Here is a 26,346-nt window from a genome sequence, read left to right on the forward strand (position 1 = left end):
AGCTTTGGACTAAATAAAATGGGTCCCCATAGAATCCCTCTCAGTTTTCTGCAGGAACAACTTTTTTTGTGAGATTTTGTGAGGTGTCTTGTCTGATGGAAATTGACAGGATACATTTTATTGAGACATCCAACTTAGTACGGTTAGAATGGTGTTAAAATCTCTGGAACTGGATTTATGATGTCTAACTTTAGCAGTAGAAATTATAAAATTTCAGTGATGGCAGAAAAATTTCTGGGAATCCTTGGTTGAAATTGAAGTTTTTCAAAGATATATTATTTTGTCATGTTTTACAGTAAAATCTATATTAACCAGTACCAAAACTGCACACAGAAGAAGCCAGATTATGTTATACCACTGGATATACTTGATTATATCATTTTTAGATTCACACTCAACTAAATAATAAGGAAAAGACTGAGTAACTCATACCCAATTCTTGTCCTATTCAGGCAAAACCAGAGTGTCAGCATTGCATGTAGAGACTTTGCTTGAAGTTTTTGTGTCATAAGAGTAGAGTACAGAAAAAATACTGAAGGAATAGCAATGATTCTGGGTCAGCAAAGGGGCTGCTGTAGCAGATGTCTGTTATGAAAGATGGCGTAAGAGAGAGAACTGTTGTTAAATGATAAAGATCAATCAATTAGTAAATAAATTTACAACAAATTAGTGAAGGTGAGATCAACTAAACTCAGTCAATTGCAGTAACCTACCACATCTTTTGTGTAAGCAGTTGGATAGCTTTTCCCACTTGCTAGAAGCAGAAAGGGTAATTTTACATGTATGTTTGACCATATAATCTTATTTTCCTTCAAATTCATAGTGATTACTGTTCTGAAAGAGCAGTGCAATGTAAATGCAATAACATTTCTTTATAGGAGATAATTTTGGTGGTGAAGACAGTGATTAGTCTAACAATAACACTGGACTGCCCCAAGGTCTAGAGTGTACAAGGAATTTTGAAAAGTTTTGTGTTAGATATGGATTTGCAACAAAATAAATCAAGAAACCTAGCATTTCTTGCAAATGAGAAACCCTGTTTTTATGCCACAGCCAACTAGCAAAGCACTGAATCGGTTTTATTAGTGACTCTGCAGTACCTCCATATTTAGAATGAATGCTTGCTACTTTGTAGCAAACACTTGCTCATCAACCCATTAGCTATCAAGCAAACAAAATAAAAATACAAAAGATTGAAATATTGTGAGCCTCTCGTTACTGAAATTGCTCTTATTACCCACAGTATCTAAACGTTATTATAGACAATGACGGTTTTCTAGTATCCTTGGGAATTTAGAGTGTTCTACAGCTCAGAAATGCAACAGTCTTGCCAACAGTGAATGTCATGAGTAAATAGGCAGCAGAAGAAATTCTAACTACCAAACAGTTCAGAAGCCAAACAAAATACTACAAGCAGAAAAAAAAAAAAAAAAAAAAAAAAAAGAAATCCAAACATAATTATATAGCTGGAGTTCAGGTTGTTTGGACTTGGAATGAAACTGCTTGCCCAATCCTATCAGAGGATCTTTACAGTTCCAAACCCACATATGCCTCCCATTTACTATTTCTATTCCATACCAGCCTGCTATTTTCTGCTCAACTGGAAAGCAAAAGTCACTTTAAAATTTATTTTTCAACCTGTACTTATCGTCTACTGTCAGACAACAATAGCAGTCAAAAGACTGTGCTAGTTCATCTGCCTTTCAGGCAATCCCTCAGGGAGAGATTTTCTTTATCTAGATGGACTTTTTCAGTCTGTTTCAGAGACCCATCCAAAAAATTTTTTCTTAGTGACCCATAGGAATGGAAAAGATGGCAATTAAGTTCTGCTAACGATTCTGGAAAATGTTTGCACTTCAGGCTGTCATGATCAAAGTATGTTAATGAGAAAAATATTAATATTTATAGAATAAAAAAGTCCCAGATTGTAACTTGAACACATTAAAAAGAGTTTAAAAGTATGTACACTACATGTTTGATTTTTTAAGTTAATTTTGTCCTTCTCTTAAGATTAGATTGATATTGACATTATAGTATGAGTATTTTAGATTGAGAAAGAGGCAATAGGATTCACAACAATTCCTAGAAATATTCTGATCAAAAATAATTGCTTCTCAAAGAGGGGAATTATAAGATTTTACATTTTCTGGGGCTGAGATGTCCCTTATCACAGTAGTAGTCCTGCAAATGGTATGAAGTTAGCATAAACCTTTAATTCCTTTGAAGACATACTTTATTTCTTTAGAATGAGAAGTTACTATTCCATACCTTGCCAAATTGCTCTTTTCACAGAATCAAAGAATGTCTTGTGTTGGAAAGAACATTATAGATTATCAAGCTCCAACCCCCTGCAGTGGGCAGAGTTCCCACCCACTAGATCAGGCTGCCTGGAGCCCCATCCAACTAGCCTTAAATGACTCCAGGGATGGGGACACCCACAGCTTCTCTGGTCAGCCTGTGCCAGGGCCTCACCACTCTCTGAGTAAGTAGTTTCCTTCTATCATATAATTTAAATTTCCCCTGTTTTAGTTTAAAACCATTCTCCCTTTTTTTTATCACTCAGGTTGTGTAAAGAATCATTTTTAATCTTTTTATAAGATTCCTTTATGCACTGGAAGGGTGCAATGAGGTCTCTCTAGAGCCTTTTCTTCTCCAGGTTGAACAAACACAGACTCCTCTGTCTTTCTTCATAGAAGAGATGCTGCATCCCTCTGATCATCTTTGTGGCCCTCCTCTGGACCAACAACTCTGCATCTTTCTTTTCAACATGGACCCACTTTTCAAGCCTGTTCAGATTCCTTTGGATGTCATCCCTTCCTTCTGTCATAAAAGAAGATCAAATAAATGAATACTTTGGCTATGTGAGAGCTATGTGCTGCCCCACATGCCTTTTTTGCTCTAGAGCAGCATGCTTTCTTCTCAACCTTGTTTTCAGCTAGATCAAAACAACTTCCAACTCCATGAGGCTTCTCTCTTGACCATGCCAGATCCCCATGAGACTTTGTACCTGTGGTCTGGCTACAAAGGACCAAGTCACTGGTGGACAATGGATGTCAAGGAAGACTTTTTGAGAAGTGTTTATGGATGAGGAATATTCAGTAGGCTGATAATGTATGAAATGATGTACTTGTATGGGAAACTTATTTTTGGCAGAAGAACAAAGCAGGCAAATGGTTGGATCATGATCATGGCTAGTTGCAGCTGCTGTGTAGCTCTGAATTGGGCTGTGTGCTAGGCAGGTCTTAGAAAGGAGATATTAAAGACTTCCATTGCCACCCAAGTGTGCATCAGAAATTATTATTGCATTTTAATCCAGCAGATGATTGCTTGTATAACCTTTACTTTTGATAAAATGTATATGAGGACTCATTCTGAGTTACAGGTGCTGACAATCTATACAGAATAAAGACAAACAGAATTTGTTGAAATGGAATTGTAGGTATTAATTCAGTATAATTCTGGATAACCAAGACTAATTCAATTCAAAAATACTTTCTATAACCAAGGTGTTATTAGAAATTGAATCCAGGTAGTGCTATGAATATACTGAGTTAAAAGCAAACACTATAGATTTATAAAATTTATGTATTTTTTTTTACCATCTCAAAGCAATAAATAAACACACAATATACATAAATGTTTATAATTTTTCTCCTTATTCTTCATTCCATTAAAGAACTTCAGAGATTTTTCTGCGAAAAAATGGTGGTCCTAGCAAAATGTAGAACTTATATAATTGAAAAACAAATGGCATTGAGATTCTCTTGCTCACAGTTTCTGACTATTTTTTTTCTATCTTCTCCCATGCCACAAATGTCTTTTTCTGCTTATTCCCTCATATGTACTTTTAAGAACATGATTTTTTCCAATGACAACCACTGTTTTGCACAGCCAGTCCTTACTATGGAACTCTATAAGGTATATACAACCAGCAGGAAAAAAAAAAAACAACCTTGTTGATGCTGAAGCATGTCTTTGCTATTTTTCCTTTAGGACAATTGACTTGTGAAAAATTCTTTTGTTCCTGATACCAGATTCTAAAAGTGCACTGAATTACATTGTTCAGTTAGTCTGAGGAGGATAAGAAGTGCACTATCCATTACAACCAAGACTGGGATTAACAGCAGTCACTAGTGCCTTTAAGCAGACCAATATTAGGAAGTAAGCAGAGAGATGCTCTGTTGCTAGAGTTGTGTGGTGCATCTCATGATGGAATCCCATTTTCAGCTGGTAATACTTTCATCATATTTCAACTGTTTGGACTGAATTTTCCATACTCACGGGCTGCCTCAGGCTAAATTATTTAGGAATATTTCAACAAAAAAAATTTAGCCGAAGAATTTTTCTCTCAGCTGGCTGAGCTTGGATTTCCAACTGCTAAAAATAAGCCATAGAATCATAGAATGGCCAGGGTTGGAAGGGACCTCAAGAATCATGAATCTCCAGCCCCCCTGACACATGCAGGGCCACCAACCTCCACATTTAATACTAGACCAGGCTGCCCAGGGCCCCATCCAATCTGCACTTGAACACCTCCAGTGATGGGGCATCCACAACCTCTCTGGGCAGCCTGTTCCAGCACCTCACCACTCTCTCTGCGAAGAACTTCCCCCTGACGTCCAACCTAAAACTTCCCTCCCTCAACTTAAAACCATTTCCCCTTGTTCTGCTGTTATCTACCCTTTCAAAGAGTTGATTCCCCTCCTGTTTGTAGGCTCCCTTTAGGTATTGAAAGGCTGCAATGAGGTCACCCCACAGCCTTCTTTTTTCCAGGCTGAACAAGCCCAGCTCCCTCAGCCTGTCTTTGTAGGGGAGGTGGACCTGATCTGTACTGGAGGTTCCAGACCTGGACACAGTACTCCAGATGGGAAGCTCACAAGAGCAGAGTAGAGGGGGACAATCACCTCCCTGTCCCTGCAACCATCTACTCTTGCAATAGTGTATACTTCCTTGGAAACACTGGACAAGCTCCTTACTTGCTGAAAATAAACATGGTATGGTGACTGTAACAGGGAGAGATGATTTCTATTAAGTTTCTGACCTACCATGTGGAAGGTCAGAAAGTAAAGACTGGTGCTATTAGCTGTCTGAAACTGGAGGAAACAGTATGTTTTTTAAATTTTTACTTTATTTTGATTTCAAAGTGAAGTAACATACATTTATAGATAAGATTGTATTATCATGTTAAAAAAAAAAAAGATGTATTGACATGTAAAGAGATACAACTTTGATGTATTTGCTAGAGGTTTCTAAGAGAAATACATATTTTAAAAAAGTTCAATTTTTATTTTTTATTTCTATTAGTTGATCACTGCAACCTGATTAGTGGAGATATGAGACCAGTAAATGTGGCTTTGTTCTATTTTATTTTGCACCTCTGATAAAAATTTAAAAATCTGTCTGACGTTACTCTACTAGACAAAGTGAAAGTGAGAATCTTCTGTACTATTTAAATGAATCTTCTTTCATGTGCATCTTCTACAAACATCCACAGCTCCTATGATAGTGGTACTACTTAACCCTGTTTTGAAACCTCATTAACCTCTTTCTTGATGCTTGTGAAATGAGATACTCAGCTCTTTAAATATTTCTGTTCTGTTAAGCTAAAAACAAAACAATATAAAAGCAGAATTTAGAAACCTGGGAATCATCTCATCAGTACTGCGCTATTTACTTTCCAATGGAGTAAGCATAGAATATGGATCTTCAGATTTGCTGCTAAATTAAGATACACTGGAATATCATGTATATTTATTCCTTGGCTATTTTTCTTTAGATATATGTAATTGCATAGACCATCCTTTTAAATTTATTAAATTCATTAAAAATATGAATGGAAGTTGCAATATGTGACAGAGAACTACAGGATTTAACTCTAATAGTCCTGTACACTGGTAGTAGTAGATAATTTGCTCACATTCCAAGTAGGTTGTTGGTCCCCAAAGTGAGCAATCCTTAGCACTTGTTTTAATCCTCATCCTCCATATATATTTGTCACTAAATGTTTAGAGTCCTACACTGAAGACACAGGCAGAGTAGACTAATATTTTTCCTATTGATCTCCCATGAAAGTAAGGTGAAACACGAGTCTAAGTGAAGATTTGAAGATAACAGATTTCTATGTATAAATAAATAAAAATACCCCCTCTCACTAGATCACCTGCATAACAAAGATCACATCGAGTTGCATAACTTGCTGTGAGCTCACCTCATGTATTTGTAAATATTTCTGCCATCATTCTACATCATCAGTATTATGTCCAGACAAAAACTATATTTCTAGAGTGAACTGAAAATAGTTACATTTTAAAGTGACCTTTTTCTTTAAATCTGTCAGTATTTTTATTTAAATATTTTGAAAAATGAAGCTTCTCAATGGACTCTGTTTATTGCTATCAAGATTTTGTCCACATAAAATGACTAGGCAGGACTTTTGACATCCTTGCAAAAAATAGAAATTTATGAAATTCAGAAATCCGTGGAAAGATAGCTGAATGGTAGATGCCTAGGGTAATTGATGTCAGGGGAAAAGGAAACTCACTAGGATCTAGTGCACCCTCAGCAAGTTTGCTGATAACACCTAGCTGTGTGGTGCAGTCAGTGTGTCTGAGGGACAATATGCCATCCAGAAAAACCTGGTCATGCTGAGCAGTGGGCCCAGGAGAACATCATGAGGTTCAATACACCCAAGTGCAAAATCTTTCACCTGGGTCATGGCAACTCCCACAATCAGTACAAGCAATGTGAAGTAAGGATGGAGCACACACCTGCTGAAAAGGACCTGGGGGTCCTGATGAATGGCAAGCCGGACATGGGCCAGCAACATGCCCTTGCAGCCCAGCAAGCCAACTGTATCCTGGCCTGCATCAATAGAAGCACAGCCAGCAGGATGAGGAAGGTGATCCTACCTCTTTACTCTGCCCTGCAAGATGTCACCTGGAGTACTGTGTCCGGATGTAGAGTCCTCAGTACAGGAGAGACATGGACCTATTCTATTTTACTCAGAGGATGGACACAAAAATGGTCCAAGCAATGATATTCCTTCTATATGAGAAAGTAATTTTAACTAACTTAATTAATTTTAATGTGTTAAGATATCAGATTGATTTTGCCCTGTCTATGGAGTATGTAAACAGATGTACACATTTTGAGAAAGACCTATTAATATGGAAGATATTTCACTTTCCAATAGATTGCCTACATACTTCTCCCTGGAAACACAAACTTGGTCTAATTTTGAGTTCCTTTTTACTAGCTGGTTGGCAAGGAAATGATTAAATAATATATACTGTATTACCGGTGGAGTAATTATGTTTTAATTGGAGGTGCAGGTATATTGCATTAATGTCAGAATTAGTCACCGACAATTTCTTGCCTTACTTTTCAAGTTCTTAAAGAACTTTATACAGTAGAGTGAGTAACATTCTCCTTTACTTTACAGTAAGGAAATATGAGGAAGGTGTTGCTCAGGGAATCCAATACTTTCTTGTGTTTCATTCAGCAAATCTTTCAGAGTGGTCATTTATACCAACAGAACATTTATACCAACAAAAAAGAAGATGGGAACTTAGAAATAGAGGGCCTGTTCATAAATTTAAAGGCAGGTTTTGTACTTTAAGTACCATGTGTTAAGAATAATTTTTATTTTTATTTTTTAATTCTTTCTCCCTGACTCTGGACACGTAACTGTTATGAACTCAGCTTTCTGGACTGTGTGACACTGAGACTGGAGTCACTTGGCTAGCAGTGAAGAGCTCAGCAGCTGCAGCACGAGTTCACCAGGCAGTCCTCTCCAGCAGAGTTTGCAGCATGTCATGTTGAGATATGCATGTATCATTTTTTTTAGTGAGATTTGTAAAAAGGCTGTTATCTAACTTTCCTACAAAAAACATAGGTATAGAAGATCTACTTTTCTGAAACCAGGCAACTGGTTGTACAGATGCTCCCATGCTCCTGGCAATAAGCTCCAGGAAATGTGGGACAATCCCTGGAAAAGAGGTGATTGAATATGCAGCCCTGCAGCTAACACACTGAGTGGGCATTCCAGCAGTCTAGATAAAAATAATTTATGTTGTGACTATGTCTCAAAGGGCCTGAACACTTTCCAAACACAAGAGGAAAACCAATCTTTGCACCCAAGAATTAGAGTATTAGTAGACAAGCATGTATTGAAGGCTGAGAGGACAGAGAGAAGAAAACAGGTGATGAATTTGAAGACAGGAAAAAAACCCAACACATTTTTGAAGTTGATTAGTTGGTTAAATGTCAATACTAGCAATCATACTAGTGCCAGTATTAATACTCCAGGTTTCTATCACTTTTAAAGATCTCTTCCCTATTTATTTCATCTGGAAACTGTGGCTCCATTAAAAAGATGTCATATGTCATATGTCACCCAGTCATATGTCCTTGAGCTACAAATAGAGGATACTTTATAGTTGTGGAGGGGGTGGATTGGATAATTTGCATCTATGTAGGATTTGCCAATGTGCGAATCTTATGCAGCAGAAGTATGGACTCTGATCTCCTTCCTGATGGTTGGAGACCATCTTCAAAATTTGAGGATAAATTGACACTGATATAGCAGCGTAATGTTGTAAAAATACTGTGAAGTTTGAAATTCTCTTTTTGTTTTTGCCTGGTGTCTTAGAGACTGAATACAGTACAGTCTTAAGTGTTCATCCAAGTCAAAATATAAAAATTAGAATATAATTTCATGGTAGCAAGTGGAGAAACAAAAGCCTTATATAGTCTTTTGGACTGTCTGGTGAGCTATATGTTGGATGAAGTTGTAAGACACACACCAGTGATGCCATTTCTAACAGCTTAGGAAGCAGCCACAAAGCCTCAGACCAGGGATGGATTGTCTGGATAAATTTGACGATTAAATTCTTCTTTTTTATTTCTGGACATCACTGTAAAAGCGCAGCTGAACCATTTTAAAAAGTGGAGGTACTATCACCCCCTATTCTTCAAAACACAGCCCTTAAGGCACCATCCCTACATGCCTAGAATAGTTTCAGAAGATTTAAGAACCTTGACCACTAGCAGAGAGAGAGTTGCAGATTTGAAGCACATAAGTTTGGATTTATTTCTTAAAGCCTGCCAATCTCCATCCTTTTTTTTTTTTTTTTTTTTTTTTTTTTGGCTCTGAGAATCAGTTAGGAGCAAACGGCTCTGCACTGAAATCACTTCTGTACCAGATTTCTTGCATTTCAGTTTGTGGTTTAATGAAAGCTGGTAGAATTTCTGTCAGAAACAGAATTGCTATGGGTCAAAGAAAACACAAACTTGCAAGCTGAACAGAACTGAAAAGAGAAATCTGAACAAAAGAACAATTTGAAGAAATGGCAGGAACTAGAATACTAAAAGGAGGTGCTATAATTGGGATGAAAGGTGAAAATGGTGTTTCCATGGGGCTTGTATGCATCTGTGTGCATAGTTTATATGGAAAAGCTGGAGAAGGTCAAATGAAAAGACTGAAGTCCACAAATTTGGAGTGTCTGAATTATTTCTCAGCCTTTTTCTGAGATAACATCCAGAAAAACTGCTGAAGTTAATTTGTTGCATGTTGCATAAGTCTTATGATTTAGGCAAAATCATGAGAAAATAGGAAACCAAAATGGCATGGTTTTCGCAATGAGCGTATTGTGCAGTAGTTCATTTCTTTAATTTATCTCTTACAATCTTACTCTTACCTCATGGTAGGGCATAGCCTCCTCCCTAAGAAAGAGAAGTCAAAGCTTTGATTGAGTTAGTGGAGCAACTTTAATCAGTGACAGTTTAGTTTAAATCTATTTTGATAATTGAAGTAGTAAGTTTTATATATGTCAGTCACTGAGCTCAAAGAAAACATTCTCTGGTGCTGTTCTTGCTGCAGTGTGAGGTTCTCACCTGCTGTAAGAGGCAGAAGTATGAGCTTCCACTCTTGACGGTTTCTTCGCGTAAAAAAGGCATTGTCCCAAGACTTTGCAATTCAGATTGGGAAATGTCATGAGAAAAGGAGCATATTCTGAACTCTTCATTCATCAGACTGAAAGTGCCAGCTGTTCCCGAGTGTATTTTCCTTGCAAAGCTTTTGGTCAAGGATTTGCAGTGCATTTGTAAGACTGTCAGTTAGAGACTGTCTCAGCAAATATTTCTTATCTCTCTGCAAATATTTCTCCAGATGTAAAAGTCTATGAACAAAGTAGGATACCTGTCTGCATGAGATTTTGGAGTTGGGTTCTGCTGTTGCAGTCACCTCCCCAGGGAGGTGGTGGAGTCACCGAGCCTGGGGGTGTTCAAGGAAAGACTGGATGTTGTGTTGAGGGACATGGTTTAGTGGGAGCTATTGGGAATAGGTGAACGGTTGGACTGGATGATCTCTTAGGTCTTTTCCAACCTTGGTGATTCTATGATTCTATGATTCTAAGGTCCAACGATACTGTGGCAGTTACGATCGTGCAGGGAGGAGAAATCTTACAGTAAGAACTGGATGAAGATTTCAGATGAGACAGTAAATCTCATCTGAGAATCAATTTTATCCTGAAATGTCTAGTGTTGAATGCCTGAGAGCTGTCCACAGTGAGACCAGAATAAATTTGCTTGCACAAAAGGATCATTTCTAAGATAACAAACATATATCTCTGTGAGTTCAAAAGAATAAACATTCTTAAAATGCAGAAGAACTGCAGTTATTATTATAGGATCAAATCTCCATGTATTACTAACAATATATTGTCTCACTGATTAAAGATTTAGAGAGCTGACTTGAAGGTAGATCTCTGTTGTGATTCAAGTGAAAACTGATAATTGAAGTGATATTTCTGACTATGCAACCAAATAGAATTCAGATAATTTGTATTCGATTTTCAAGATGTCAGGGAAAAAAAATTGCCAATATAAACAATTTTAACACCATCTTATATGACATAACTTGTGGACAGTTTAAATGTTAATTTCAAAAGGGACATTTTTGTTTCTGATGGTGAAATATGATGAACATGAGTATTTGGCATTCACTGAGTATATATAAATAGTTATGACAAAGGTCAATCAGTATCTGATTACTAATAGATTGTATAACAAGTTACTTTTTTTGTTTTCTTAACAAATTTCAGAAGAGATTCTATTTTTTCAGCATGGCGTTTCAGTAATTCTGAGGAATAACTATCTTCAGAAATTTTATTGGTTGGTGCTGATGAAAGTATCTTGAAATATTTTCTACCTATTAGAAACGGTTTTAGGCATTAGGTGAATACCAAGCAGTTAAAAATTTCTAAGATCTTTAATAATAAGAAATATTAAGGATGATCCAATAACTACTCAGCTTTTCCATATTTTTGACAATTATCCTGAAATTTTTTGTTGTACTGTTACAATGATGTGATCTTGTTTCTTTCTTATTTCTGAAGTCTTATGTCATACTTTTATCAATTAGAAAATTTTCGAAAAGAAAATTACAATTTTTTGTCTCATATATGTGACTCAATTATGTACACATTATAGCAAAGTGGAAAAATAGGATTTCATTCAGGGTTATACATTGGCTCTTAGATATGTATTTTCTCACAATGATCTCAGTACACAAAAATGCCTTAATATTTTTTAGTTAATTTCTCTAAAAATATAGCAGAAAACTGTAAGTATATCTTAAAGATGAAGGTTGATTGCATGAGGAATACTGCTTATTGACTTTTTCAGTCAATTAGTCACGTGAACTTCAAGATCTTGAATTAGAAAATGATATAACACTCCAGAATTGACCTCAGTGCTGTTTTCAAACGTATACGAGGTATTATATCCATTCTCACCTCAAATGAATGGTGATTCCATTATTTGAACAGACTTCTAGTTACCATCAAAATATTATTCTGATACGGCTAAGGTTCAAATTAAATTTAATCCCATTTTAACATGTTATAAATTTTACATACTGCTTGGAAAAAAAGTAGAAGCTATTTGAATGTGTTATGTTGGCAGGAAGTACCACTTAATGTAACTAATCATTTATACTAGTTGGAAAACTTTCTGATCTAAGTATGAGCATGTGAGGGGAAAAAAATATTCTAGGATACTTTTCTTAAAATGTCCCACAGAATACTTGTTTGTTACATTTATATATATATACATGTTATTATGTACATTTCTTTAAAATTGTGGGATTAAGAAATTAAGAAACTTGCATTATATTTCTCTCATTTATTTTAAATTTCCTGAAAAATCTCGAATACTTTGAGTGTGTCAGTGCACGGACAGCGCTATATGAAGTTTTGAGGCATTGAAGGATCAAAGTATTGATAATACAGTGGAAAACAAAACCTGCACAAATCTGCCTTCCAAACAGAACAGCCTTTAAAAGAGGAGGCATTACTTACTATGAAAGAACAGGTATATAAAACATTTTAATTTTTTTTTTTTAGTACATAATAATGAAAAACTCGATTCTCCTTACCTGAATAAGTCTTCCAGAAATGTTTATAGGAGAACAAAACAATTTCCCAATAAATGGTTTTGGACTTAAGCCAATCTTCCTTATTTTTGAGATAGTTTTATAATTTTCCCCAGATTCAGACCTCCTCACATGGAGTGATTACACAAGCTGTATGTGTGGATTAGATGTATTTGTTAAGGCAGTTCAATCAGAATGACTGATTTTTGCTGCTATATTAGTACTGATTTCACATCTAAGAGAAGAATTGGAGAAAAGAAGAACTTCCCCAACTGTGCAGTTCATGCAACCACTTTGCAAAATGGTGTTGCAGCTGTGAAAGTGTTTATTTCAGAGAGATGTATATTATAGAGCTTTTGTTTGATTTACTCTATCTAGACTTCACATATTGTCATCAGATGATTCAGAAAAGTAGAATTTAAAAAATCTAGAAGACAGGCTTATAGTGGCTCCTTAACATGACTTAACACTGGTGAAACTGAGGTAGCAAATCCTGAAGAAAGAGACTGCTAGAGGCTAGAGGGAGAGAAATTCTCCCAGTGTCACTTCTGAGGATTTGTCTTATCCTCATTTAGGATTATAGAGCAAAGGTTTTTCATCTACTGTGGGCAGATTTACTGCAGAAACCAAAGTTAGGATAACATCAGTGTGGCACTAGATGTGTGCTCCTAGGCACATAGCCTAGATGAAGCATGATGCTAGTTCAGTCATGCTCTTAGCAGGTCCGCCATTAGCACATAAATCAAGTTGTGTGCAGGGTGAATGTACTATCTCTCTTGATGCCATTTCTCTTCACTCAGCTCTGAAATTCCAGAGTTGTTCAGATATGCCCTTCTCGTGTCTAATGGATCTGTATTGTAGTTGGGCTATTGGCTGTTCCTCGCCTTTTAAGTGCTGGCTCCCTCCCAGCTCCCCCAGAGATGCTGGGAGGCCAGTAAAGCAGTATGTGATTTTAACACAACAGAGCTGTTGGAAAGGAGATGGCATAATTTGTTTCTCCTTAACACATTAATTAAACTGAGGAGAATACCTGTGCAAAAACCATTACGTATGGGAAATCAGTATGTGATTCCAGGAAGCCCAGAAATAGCGACGTTGTTACTCCAGCTGGTAGAGTGGTAGATTCCTACCAAATTGTCTGTGGTTTCCTGAACTTACTTGGAACATTCAAGTGATAGAATTGTGATGTTTTTTTCCCTTCCTGTAGAAAGACTGTTTTCTCTTCCCACTTGTACGTTGCAGAATATGGCACAACATGCTCATGAGCTTAGAAGCCTCCACCAGTAAGATATCTAACCCCATTCACTCCTCTGGATGAAGCATGTAATACATTTTACTATAGTATTTCTGGTTATTAAAACTTGTCCTTAGATTAATACACTTTTTAAAAGAAGAGCCATGGAGTACAGGCTATGCAGGTGTTAACAGGTGTTCAACAGAAATGATGGATGATTTTCAAGCGTAAACCTTTACCTCTGTGTAACACAGGATATCCTTGGGTAAAGATATTAAATTCTTCAAACCTTTTCCTCTGCCATTCCTATTGAGGTAACTGTCAGAAGCTTTGCTTTGTGCCAAGTCTCTGGCAGGATCTGTGGTAATTTTTTTGTTCCACATCAAACAGTATCTCATTCTGCCACACAGATTGTGTGGTATGAATAATGAAGTGTTAGAACATGAAGTATACTCTGTTCATTGCTTGAGTGTGTACAGAAAGCAACTATAAAACTGATGGTAATAAATTTGTATTAGGTCAAATTTTTATCTTAGAAAATTCTGTAGAAAATACTGTGGTTTTTAAATTTTATTTTATGAATTTCTGTTGACAGCCTGCCAGCAAAGATAGGATTATTAACTTCATATATCTACTACGCAATTTTATAGTTTGTTTTTTTTTTTTTAATATTACGTGGCATGTTTAGGTATACTTAGGAGAGAAAACCTGCATAGTTCTTTGTAGTACTGCTCCTTCTAATTCACATCTTTATCTTCTTTGAAACAACTGTCATTAGTTGCTTTTTTTTTCCCCACTTCTTCCATTCTATTTTATTCTTTAGATTTACAAACTAAACAAAAAAGAAGTGTAAACAGAAACTAACAAAGAAAAAGGGAGAAGAAAAAGGAAAAGAAACAGGACATTTCAAGTAAGACCATACTATTTTCAGAATAAAGTTTGATTTCATCATTTTCTTCCTCAAGAAATTTCAAAAGAGAACATTCCATTTTCAGGAAAAGTTGGAAATCAGTTCTAGCGATTAGTTACACATGTGACTCCTGTGAGTTGTAGATCTTGAATGTAGATGACAACAAGTGTAGAAATTTGTGTCAGGAGACAGCTATTGTAACCTTGATCCAAATGAAGCCAATATCAAAACTCCTATTCACTTTAGCAAGACCATGATTACTCCCCTTACTGACACATTTAAAGAAGTAATCAAAGTTTCAGCAATGCATTTTCTGACTCTGCGTGTGCAAAAGCTGCTCTATCTCCAGGCAGAGGGTCATACTTAGCATATTTTTGACTATTCTCCTACCAAGCTCACATTAAAAACTAAAGATTTTGCAAGTCATCTTGCAGGAGTTTTCCTGTGAAGCAAAAGGTTTCAATTCAAAGCTCTAATCAAAACAGATATGCAGCCTTTTATTTTAAAAAGAAAAAGAAGGAAGAAAAGGTACTCACTTATGAAGTCTAGTTACAATTTTATTTCAAAGTTCTCCTTGAAAGCTGAGGAATAATTTTAAATGCAATTTCTATGGAAGAAAATATCAGTTACTACTATACTGGTGGGAACCAGCATGTGGCCAGGTTGGAGCTGAGAGTCCTTTTTGCCTATTGAAGAACTGATCACAGGGCTGACAGCTGGAGTTTACTTGACTGTACAATAAAACAACCCTATAGGTATCTTTTATTGTATTCAAAATGCCAAATGCAATCTTAATGCACTTTTTGTGAATACTGTAAATTTTACCAAGGAGATGAAAAGAAGATAGATAAGTAAAAGCTATCAGCATACACCCCAAATTATTTAAGACAATCTCTAGGTAAATTGTACAGCTTTCATAAATTTATATTTTATTTGTGTGTTTTTCAGCCAGTGAAGATAAAGTCCAGTGGTTACTTGAAGCCATGTGCAAAGATACTTGTTTGATTGCACAGAAAAAACTGTATGACAGCCACATCTACTAATGACTTTTCTCCTTGCATATTAAATCTTGTGTGTTAGCACTGAGAAAAGGTAAAATCTAGTTAATAACTGAGAAGCAGACTTTAAAATATTGACACTCAGCAAAAATGAAGAAATTGAAATTCCAAACCCTCTAAATGATTTAAGTACTTAAAGATTTTCTACCTTTTGGGAAAATACATCTGAATGCACCCTGCAAATGCTTTAATTATGTTAATAATTAAACACTTTAATAATGTAATAAAAATGCTTTAATTAAACAACTGCAACTGCATTTGAAAATATATGTTCTTTGCACACTTTCTTGTAACAGAAATTGGCATAGCAATCTTTATCCAAAACTGTGTGGACTTGAAGCATCTTTCTGTTGAAGTGCAACAATCTTTAGGCAGTCACATTGTTGGGGCTTGCTTATTGAATAAGCAAGTGAATAAACTGGAAAATCACTGCACAGACTGTTTAGTGTTTTCAGATACATGTTGTGCCAAACAAGACTATAGTGAATCACAGGTATTTTACTGTGACACTTCTAAAAAAAAAATAAAAAAATGCAACCAGTAAATATTTATTCATTTACTCATTTGAAACAAACATACAAAGTAATCCAGAACCATAGCAAGAAAACGGTGTGTTGGAACATCTTTGTAGGCTTTAGACTAAAGAAATTCGAAGGTATTTTGTACTGAATGAAGATGTTTCTCTCTCTACTTTGCATACGTAGACCATGTGGTTGCATAGAACATTATGTTTTCTGTGTTTTAGTAATAGGTACTTGTGTTTTGAAGGACTTGAACTTCAAACAGAATCCAGAATAAAATGGAGCTTCTTGTTCGAATGCAGAATTAGAGCTGGGATCAGCTCTTTGACTCCAATAGCACCAAGGGATGGTGTGCCTACTTGCAGGGCTTTAGTCACACAAATTCAAACCTCTCTGCTTGTACCACAGCCATTCCTTAAGTATATGAATGTGGATGCATATGAATGCATAAGTGCGAATTATGTCCTACTTCTTCATTTTTCTATATGAAAGAAGTTCATCTCAACTCCTTCACCCATCACCAGTGTCCTGGATTTTCTGACCTTGCACATGAGCAGTATAGTTATTTTAGGTAGCATCCTATGAAGGAGCCGTAACTCATAGTCTTTGCACTTCTACAGTACTGCATGTACTGAAGCTGGCTCTTTCTTAGAACACAAGTGGACAGATTACAGAAACTTCTGCCTTCATCTGTTGTGCATTGGTCAGGCTGGTGGAAAGAGCTAGTTTGGCATAATTTCATTTACCATCCTAATCAGTTTCTGGTTAAAGTCACAATCTATTTTAAAAACAGAGTATTCCTGTAACCTCACCAGCTCCCAGTTCTATTCAGTCCACTTATAGGGTTCAGAAAAAAGCAGAGAAATTGGCACTGTGGCCAAAGTTTTTTGTTATAACTAGAGAGGAATGTCTTGAACTTAATGCGTTTGGTTTAGGATATCTGTTTTTGTCTACTATAGCCAATTGTCCATCATAAGCGTAGCATGCACTATATAATTTAACAGCAGTGGTTAGCACAGCAAAAGCCAACTGTTGAGGCTGGGTGGGAAACCTGAGATATTTTGTTAACCAAATATGTCTTAAAATAATCTTAATTTTTTGAGAAACTACCAATCTCTGCATTCTTGGCTAAATGCTGTTTTTGAAATTTTAAAATGGCCTATTCATCCTTAATTGTACACTTCACCAAGATTATTTATTTTTTTATTTATTTGCATGTCCAGTGTGTTCTGTACTAAGCAATGTTCCACATTCCTGATCTCAAGGAACAAAAGTGAAAATGGGAGGAAGTAGGCCTGATCAGTTTATGTGGAGGAAAGGGCGACTTTTAAAAATTGGAAATATAAAAATATCTTGTATCTTAGATATTGAGAGCAAGTATATAAAGCAGAGGATTTCAATCAGACTTAAAATGTCTGAAATTTAATGTTGCCAGTAAAACCTCCAGTTTCTTAATTTATTAAGTCTTATAGCATGGAACAGAAAGAAATAGACTGGGGATTAATTTACAACACAGTGTATTTTACCCTTTTAAAGGCAGATGATCTTTAAAAATGAAAATGAATTCGGATTGAACTGAGTCTTAATGAACACATTCTAATTTTTACTTCTGAAACAATAAATACAATTGGTTAGAAATGGTTTGAGGGAGAACAAAATGAGGAAATTTCCCTTTTATAAAACAGCATTTTTATTTTACATTTCAGCATTTCCATTAGATGCAAAAGCAGATAAATTATGTGCCAGACTTGCACACCATTCATAAAATCAGCAGGAGGAAGCTCACCCAAGAGGTGGGTGGAAAGAAGCCAATGGAGAAACCATATCTCTCCCTTCCAAGAAATATCACAGAGAAGGAAAGGTGTTTTTTAATTTTTATTTATTTATTCATTTTTGCAGAGTAATCCACATTTGTTTGTGATAGAATGTTTGTTTTACTAAGGATTCTCCTACTTTATAAATAAGCTTCATTAACTGAGTAGTTCGTCTTGACTTTAGCCTTGCATCCTGAGAATCTGTTCCCTGAAGTCCACAGATGGTCCTGGTTGAACTTGACAGGCAGTGCATGGTCTGCTAAAAGATAGTGTGATGGATGTGTCCCCACCTAAGGGAGCAGCAATAAGGGGTAAAGGGAGAGGAGCATTTTGCACAAACTAACAGCTTTTGCAACATATGCAGGCATCTACACAACCCAGCAATTGTGGAACAAAAGAGTAAGCCTCAGGCACAATCCCTCCTTGGGTGGTAGCCTGTGAATTTGGCAGTGTGAAGAACTGTGAGGTATCTTCTAAGAAAGCTCTGCTGTTCAGAGGCCATTAACCAATCCTTATGTAAACTCTTCCTGAAAATTCACTTCCACCATACTGAGACAAAAGGAACAGTGTTTTTTCTGATCTTCTAGTAAACTGCACATAAGGCTTTTCTGTTATTTCTGTTTTGGTGCCTTTACTTGTTGTAGCTAAGGTGAAATGGATTGCAAGCAGTCTGGGACAGGGGGCTGGCATTTTTCTTCTAAGTCTCTACTATGAATGGAACAAGACTCCTCTTCTTGTTACAAAAATGCAGTTTCTTGGTGTGAGGTGTTATGCAAGTTAATTACTTGGTCTAAGCACTCCAGGGAGCTTTTTTGAACCACGGTGCAACTTCTTGCAGGCAGGTTAAAATCAGCCATGCTCAGCAGTGAAAGCAAAGCTTCACGACTGTAAATTCTGCCCCTATCCTGACTAAAACACAAAAAAATGCTGCAGTAAGCTCTAGCCTATCTCAGTCCATGCAGATATAAACTAACTCATCTAACTGGAGTTTTATGACGAATGAGAAGCAGCCAGTTCCACCTTGGCCTTTAGAGCTGAGAAGTAAAGCCCTGTCTTTGTCTGGTGATTAATGAGATACTCCTTCCAAGACTTTGCTCTGCCAGTGAAATATATTTGGAACTGTTGGAAAAGGAAAAATTGTGGTTGGAAAAAGGAGTGTATTATGTGTGAGTGACACAATGTTTGTGCATGTACGTGGGTGTTCTGAGCAGATCCTTGAGATGCTTAAAAGAATAAGGATGAAGTATGTTTAAGTGTTGCCAAGTTGTCAAGTGTTTATCTTTTCAGATATATAGTAGTATCGACAGCCCTTCTTAGTGGATGGTCCCTACCGTAGGCAGGGAAAAGGAAAAAAAAAAAACACATAAAAACCTGGACAGAATAATATGAATTTCTTTGGATTTGGAAAAATAGTATAAATAAATTAATAATTTGCATATGTGCATAATTTCATGCTCTATTAAAGTGCAAGTTTTCCTAGCCCATGACGAGTGAGAATCTTGCTAGGATAAGCTTGGTGTAAATGAAACAAGTTTTTCTTTAAATCTCTCACAGGGGTTAAACTGTTCAAGCAGTCATCAGTAGATTCCTAATCTGCTGTGGTACTTTGTCAAACTTCCTGTGCTCTGGCAGCCCTGAGGCTTCTCTTGCCATCCATCTTAGCGCCCTTCATACTTGCCAGGTACAGCCACTTACAAAATGCCTGCTTTTGGTGGAGCAATCAGCCTTTTATTTATCAACATCCTGCTTCATAAATTTCAGGTGAATTCTTCTTTCTCTCCACATTTTGCATCTCTCAGAGATGCATGGTCTTACGCCTGCCCTCTGAGATGAAAAACTGAATTTTCCATTTCAGAATCCAAACTACCTAAGCTCCTTCGGTCCTTGAGGCCTGTGTTCTCTCTAACTTCTATGCAAACCCCAGAGGATCACTTCTCTCATTAAGCAAAGCTCTTGCATTTCCAGTAACCTAATTGAAACAAGAATGCCTCTTTTCCAAGTGGGGAGCAGACAAACTCTAGTTCAATACTCCCTGTCATTTCTCACATATTCTTATAAGAGAAATCATGGGCCCTCCTAAACAATCCCCAATCTGTCAGATCCCTTTACATGCGCTGGAAAGTTTTCTCTGGCCAACTTGCACATTCACACAGGCAGAATTTTGAGCATTCAAGGGTGGTGACCGGCACATGTTTTTAACCTCGTATGAATAATATGTTTAACTGTTATTTAGAAGGTGAACACCGGTGATGGCTCCCCACAGTATGCTTGACAGAAGTCATATCAGCTTTTGCACAAGTGTCTGTATGCACACAGGCATAGATACCAGTATGAAAACTTCTGCTTGCTGTATTATCTCATGATGCTGTACAGATGGTCTTCTAGATTACGAAGGAAACGCCTCTGGCAAGCAGTGCTCTTCACTGTAATTGATGCTATGAGGTATAAGCTTTGAGTTTCTGGAACGTATCTCCTTTTCTCATCTCTTTTCTTCCAGTAGAATGATGTAATACAGGATACTTCTAAATAACTAGGAAATATTTGTAATCTGTTTAGGTAGTCTCCTCCTATATTTATAATTCAAAAAGATTTCTTTAACTGTTATGGGTGGAATGTGGCAATTAACCATCATTCAACTTGAGGCAATATTGTAAACCACCAGTGAAGTAAATAGTAGAAATACCAAAATAATCAGAACAAGTTAGTTTCACAGTTCTGTTTTTTGTCTAATATTTTAGGTTTTAAACTAGAAAGAAAAGCTTGTATTTTCCATCTTATAAAATTGTAATGGAGTATGCTCAAATAACAGAATCGTGTAAGATTTTCTAGACAATTATAAGCTAAATCTTCCACTTCCCTAAATGATTTGTTGGCATTTAATAAATGGCAGTTAAGAGTATAAGAATAGAATGTGGTGAGTGACAATTATGACCGTTGAATTATTAAGATCCTAACATTTCACTAATTGAGAACGTTCCTCTGAGTGGAGGCCCAAGAAAACGAAGAGGAATTCTGAAGTAGAATGATCTGCCTACTTCATCTCTACTCCAGGTGAACCACATTGAGATTTGTGACAGGGGATGAATGAGATTCAAAGAATGACAGAATCATAGAATCACAGAATGTCTTGGCTTGGAAGGAAACTTAAAAATCAGCTAGTTCCATTGCCCCATTAGACTGAGTTGCCTAGGGCCCATCCAAGCTGGCAATTAATGCCCTCCAAGGATAGGGCACCCACTACTCCTCTGGTCAATCACAGAAGCACAGAATCACAGAATGGCCAGGGTTGGAAGGGACCTCAAGAATCATGAATCTCCAGCCCCCCTGACACATGCAGGGCCACCAACCTCCACATTTAATACTAGACCAGGCTGCCCAGGGCCCCATCCAATCTGCACTTGAACACCTCCAGTGATGGGGCATCCACAACCTCTCTGGGCAGCCTGTTCCAGCACCTCACCACTCTCTCTATAAAGAACTTCCCCCTGACGTCCAAACTAAATCTCCCCTCCCTCAACTTAAAACCATTTCCCCTTGTTCTGCTGTTATCTACCCTTTCAAAGAGTTGATTCCCCTCCTGTTTGTAGGCTCCCTTTAGGTATCGAAAGGCTGCAATGAGGTCACCCCACAGCCTTCTTTTTTCCAGGCTGAACAAGCCCAGCTCCCTCAGCCTGTCTTCGTAGGGGAGGTGGACCTGATCTTTTTTGTGTCTCTCCTCTGGGCCCTCTCCAACAGTTCTCTGTCTTTCTTGTACTGGGGGCTCCAGACCTGGACACAGTACTCCAGATGGGAAGCTCACAAGAGCAGAGTAGAGGGGGACAATCACCTCCCTGTCCCTGCTGGCCACCCCTCTTCTAATGGAGCCCAGGATACCATTCACTTTCTGAGCTGCAAGAGCACACTGCTGGCTCATGTTAAGCTTTTCATCCATCAGGATCCCCAGGTCCTTCTCTGCAGGGCTGCTCTCAAGGACCGCTCCTTCCATCTGTATAGATGCATTGGGATTCCTCTGGCCCAAGTGCAAAACCTTGCACTTTGCTGCGTTGAACCTCATCAGGTTCACCCGGGCCCACCCTTCAAGCCTGTTGAATGGCCTCCCTGAATGGCATTCCTTCCTTCTACTGTGTCGACCGCACCACTCAGCTTGGTGTCATCAGCAAACTTACTGAGGGTGCACTCGATTCCATCATCGATCTCATTGACAATGATGTTAAATTTAGAGCACCAGTCCCAAGATAGACCCTTGGGGGATGCTACTCAATACTGGCCTCCACCTGGACATAGAGCCATTAATGACCACCCTCTGTCTGCGGCCTTTCAACCAATTTCTTATCCATCAAGTGATCCACCTATCAAATCCACATTCCTCCAACTTGGAGATAAGGATGTGGTGGGGACCATGTCAAAGGCCTTGCTCAAGTCCAGGTAAGTGACATTGGTACTGGGGCAATTTGCCCGAGTATCTCACCACCTTCCAAGTAAAGAATTTACACCTAATATCAATTCTAAAATCCTCCCTCTTTTAGCTTAAAAGTGTGCCCTATCATGATCTGCCTGTGTAAACATTTGACCTCCATCTTGTTTATAAGCCTAAGGTTCCCTTAGGACTGTAGGATGCATGTCATCAGGCTCCAGAGTCATGTACCTGTTCAGTTTTCCAGAGTCAGTGGGAAGCAGTCCAGGTTTACATAATTGAAATTGCATTTGTTTTTTTATTATTTTATTTTTTATTCTTTATTATATGAGTAGTATTGCAAGCATGGCATTAATAGATGTTGGGGTTTAACTTGACATTGCAGTAAGTAGGACACAACAGTTCTCTTGCTCCCTCTCAGTGGTGTGGAGGAGAGAATCAGGAAAGAAAGATAAAACTGATGGGTAAGACAAAGACAGTTCTACAGGACAGAAAAGAATACATAAAACAAATGATGTATAATGCAATTTCTCACCACTTATCAACTGATGTTCAGCCTGTCCCCCCAAAATGGCAGGCTCCCTGGCCAACTCCTCTGAGTTTGTTCAGAATGATGTTATATGGCATGGAATATTTCTTTGGCCAATTTGGGCCAGATATCCTAGTTCTGACCCCTCCCAGTGTCTTGTTCAACATCTGTACTGCTGGGTACAGGCCAGCGTAGTATGAGAAGCTGAAAAGTTCATGACTTGGTATAATGCTGCTCAGGTAAACCACTAAAACACCAAGGTTGTTTTTCTCCTGAATCCAAAACACAACACCATGTCAGCCACTATGAAGAAAATTAACTCTATCACAACCATAACCAGAACAGTAAAACTGCAGGTCAAATCTGAAACACATAGTAGAAAATATTCTTTAAAATTACTGATAGCAAAGATCTATTAGCAACTTCCACACACTCTTTCCGGTTGAACTCTTAAGTGAAGGTCTTATTTGGGAATGGGAAGGGTTATTTTGGATATTGACCTTTTGTTCCAGAAACAGTTAAATTGACTGATTTTTTATATTTGATCAGAGGCTTGAGTTTTCTTCCACTGAAGTTAATGGTTATCCTATTTATTTCTTAGAATGCTGGATACTCTTCCAAATTAATTCTGTTCTAAAATGGGGCAATTTGTTTTTATATAAAAAGTGAAATTTATGGCTAGGCTTGGCTCAGTGTACTCTGTTGAAGACTATAAAGGACTGCAGCAATCAATGCAAAATAATAAAAAATTAAAAGGGAGAAGCATTCTGTCAATAACACTCCTGTAACAAAGGGAATGCTTGTTTTATATTGATCAGCTTCTGTTAAATAATGTATTATGTCTTCACATCCATGTAGGCTCTAGCAGGGTTGTTTATTGCAAGCAGTGGCAGTACAGAAATGCTCTTAGTGAGCAAGGAAATCAATACTGTATCTGTAAACACACTTGCAAATGCAGTCCCATGGCTCACTCTCCAATCTGCAGCTGCCCATTAAGCCAAAATAGTGTGAAATAAGACTGCTTGTTACACTCTCTGTATCTCTTTCAGCACCTTCCTGGATAGCAATAAGCTGCTTAGGCAGTTCAGTTAGAATCCATTCCAGAAGTACATTGCTTGGTGTACTCCACTTACCTACTGAGTAAATGGGGAAAGGATCCACAAATCAACTAAGACAATTCTAATGTAAGATTTGTCAAGGAGCACAGATTTTTAGTAGCTTTCTTTTTTTTTCTTTCTACTTTTTTTTTTTTTTTTTTTTTGTGGAGAAACTGGAAAGTTCTGAGAACAGTTTATTTGTGAAACTGTCAGTTAATCCAGTTCAAAATTAGAGCATTTTCAACTTAGTGTCACAACTCTGATACATCTCCTCCAGTCCTTGGATGGGATGCACAGTAAACAGCTACTCAATTCTCACTGAATTAGAGTCCTAAATCAGTGAGGCTACTCTGGTAAAGGAAAAATGCTCCCCTTCTTTAAAAGGGTGTGATGTTGGTGCCAACTGAATGAAGCTAAAGAGGAGAGCAGGGGCTAATAAGACATGTAGTCCTGGTGCACCTGAAATCACATCACATACAAGTGTCATTTTGTTTGCCTGTCCTCTAGTCATATAATGTTTTGCATATTTCCCCAGTGTGTCTAGGTCTGGCCCAGTCCTCTGTAGCTTATACGAAAGACAGTACTTCAAAAGGACTGACTAAAAATGAGCTTTCTATTTAAATAGACTAGTTTTTACTTAATTTTCATTGAATTAAAATTTCATTTAGTTTTTATTTACTTACTATTCAACATCATCTGAGGTCTTTTCAGTATCACAGTCCAATTCCTCTGAGCCAACTCCTTCCATATCCTAGCTCCCCTTGATATTAAAAGACTAACATTTGCAGCACTGGACAGATACAGTAGTAAAAAATAACATATAATGCTAAACATTTTATTATTTGATTATTTCAGACAAATTGCATTAGAATGAGGCATGGCTTATTTTCATATATTGATTCTGTGGAAATGCATCTGCATAGTTCTGGATTAGGAACATTATAGTACAATATGTTTTCTGGCCATAGAGTGGGATTTATCAGAACAGATTTTAGCCACCTCTAAGTTAGATGCCTAGACTAAGCCAAGAGTTATAAACTTCCTTTACAACTGAAGTTTAAATATGGTCTTCTCCAGGAAATTGAGACAACTGTATAAGATGGGTGGGATGTATGAATTTATGGAGGTACATGGCTTTCTCCTTTGGCTCTGTAGGGTGGTTTGGAAGCTAACTTGTATCAGTTTACACATTCTACATTTTATGAGGGAATCATATCATACTGAAAAATAAGAACTAGCAAAGTTGCTGTGAGAGATAGGTAAGTGAGGTTTTTAAGAATGCTGTCCATTAGTAGCAACAGAAGATGCAAACTAGCTCTGAACAGTGCTGGTTATTGGATAAGCAATCCTTCTTAGAAAAATGTGGTGACATAGGAGTAGAGTCCAGAACACCAGATTGAAGGACATTAATTTTCAATATCTGTATAAAGGCTTATTTGAAAGCACTTACTGATCTTGTTCCTTGATTACTAATGGGGTCCATATGACAGACACAGAAGAAATCAGGGAAGCGGGGTGAACTTTAGAGATCTGTGATCCCTCTGAAGTCTCTTTTGGATAGAGTACATTAGGAAGATCTGGCCCCAAGTCTAGTGGGAGCAGTAACCAGCATAACATTTTAGTGACCTCAAGCCATGGACAGAACAAGGGAGTGATAGCCATCTTCTGTCCACATAGACATGCTCTGTATTTTCTTCTCCTAAGAAGGTATCTTCCTTTAAACCCAGTAGTATACATAAGTGCCATTTTGTACTTTGCTGTCATGACCTGTTCACATATCTGAGGATGTTTGTTTAGCTGCAGTTTGGCTACTGATATATAACACTATAGAATATAGAAAACCTTTGAAACACACAAGAAAGTCCGAAGCTGCAATGACACCAGTAAAATGAAGATAAGAGTAAATCATGGTTAATAGAAACAGTACATTTGTAAGAATGATTTTCAGCTTTGGTGTGAAAACTATTGACGATAAACACCAGATTTCCCCCATTTGTGGGTTACTTTCTGTATACAAGTCATTCAAAAGACAAACGGAGTTGGATAGCCTGCTTTTTAGCTACCAGTTAATACATACAGCTTCTGAAATTACTTTCCTATAACCCAGCAAGAAGATCAGTATATGTAACTTAGTTTACACTGTCAGAGGAACTCTCCAACTTACAAATGCGTAATTGAAAAATATTTTATCAAATTTGTACTGATACTAGTAGAGTCTCAATAGATAAACCTCACTGTGAATGATATGCATAAAAATTTTTGTCCATGCTAGGGTTTCAAATTACTGACCATTACCTATTATTATTGTAGTATAGTTTATTGCAAATCAGTGAGAT

Source organism: Tetrao urogallus (assembly GCF_951394365.1).
Source record: "Tetrao urogallus genome assembly, chromosome: 7".
Taxonomy (NCBI): Eukaryota; Metazoa; Chordata; class Aves; order Galliformes; family Phasianidae; genus Tetrao; species Tetrao urogallus.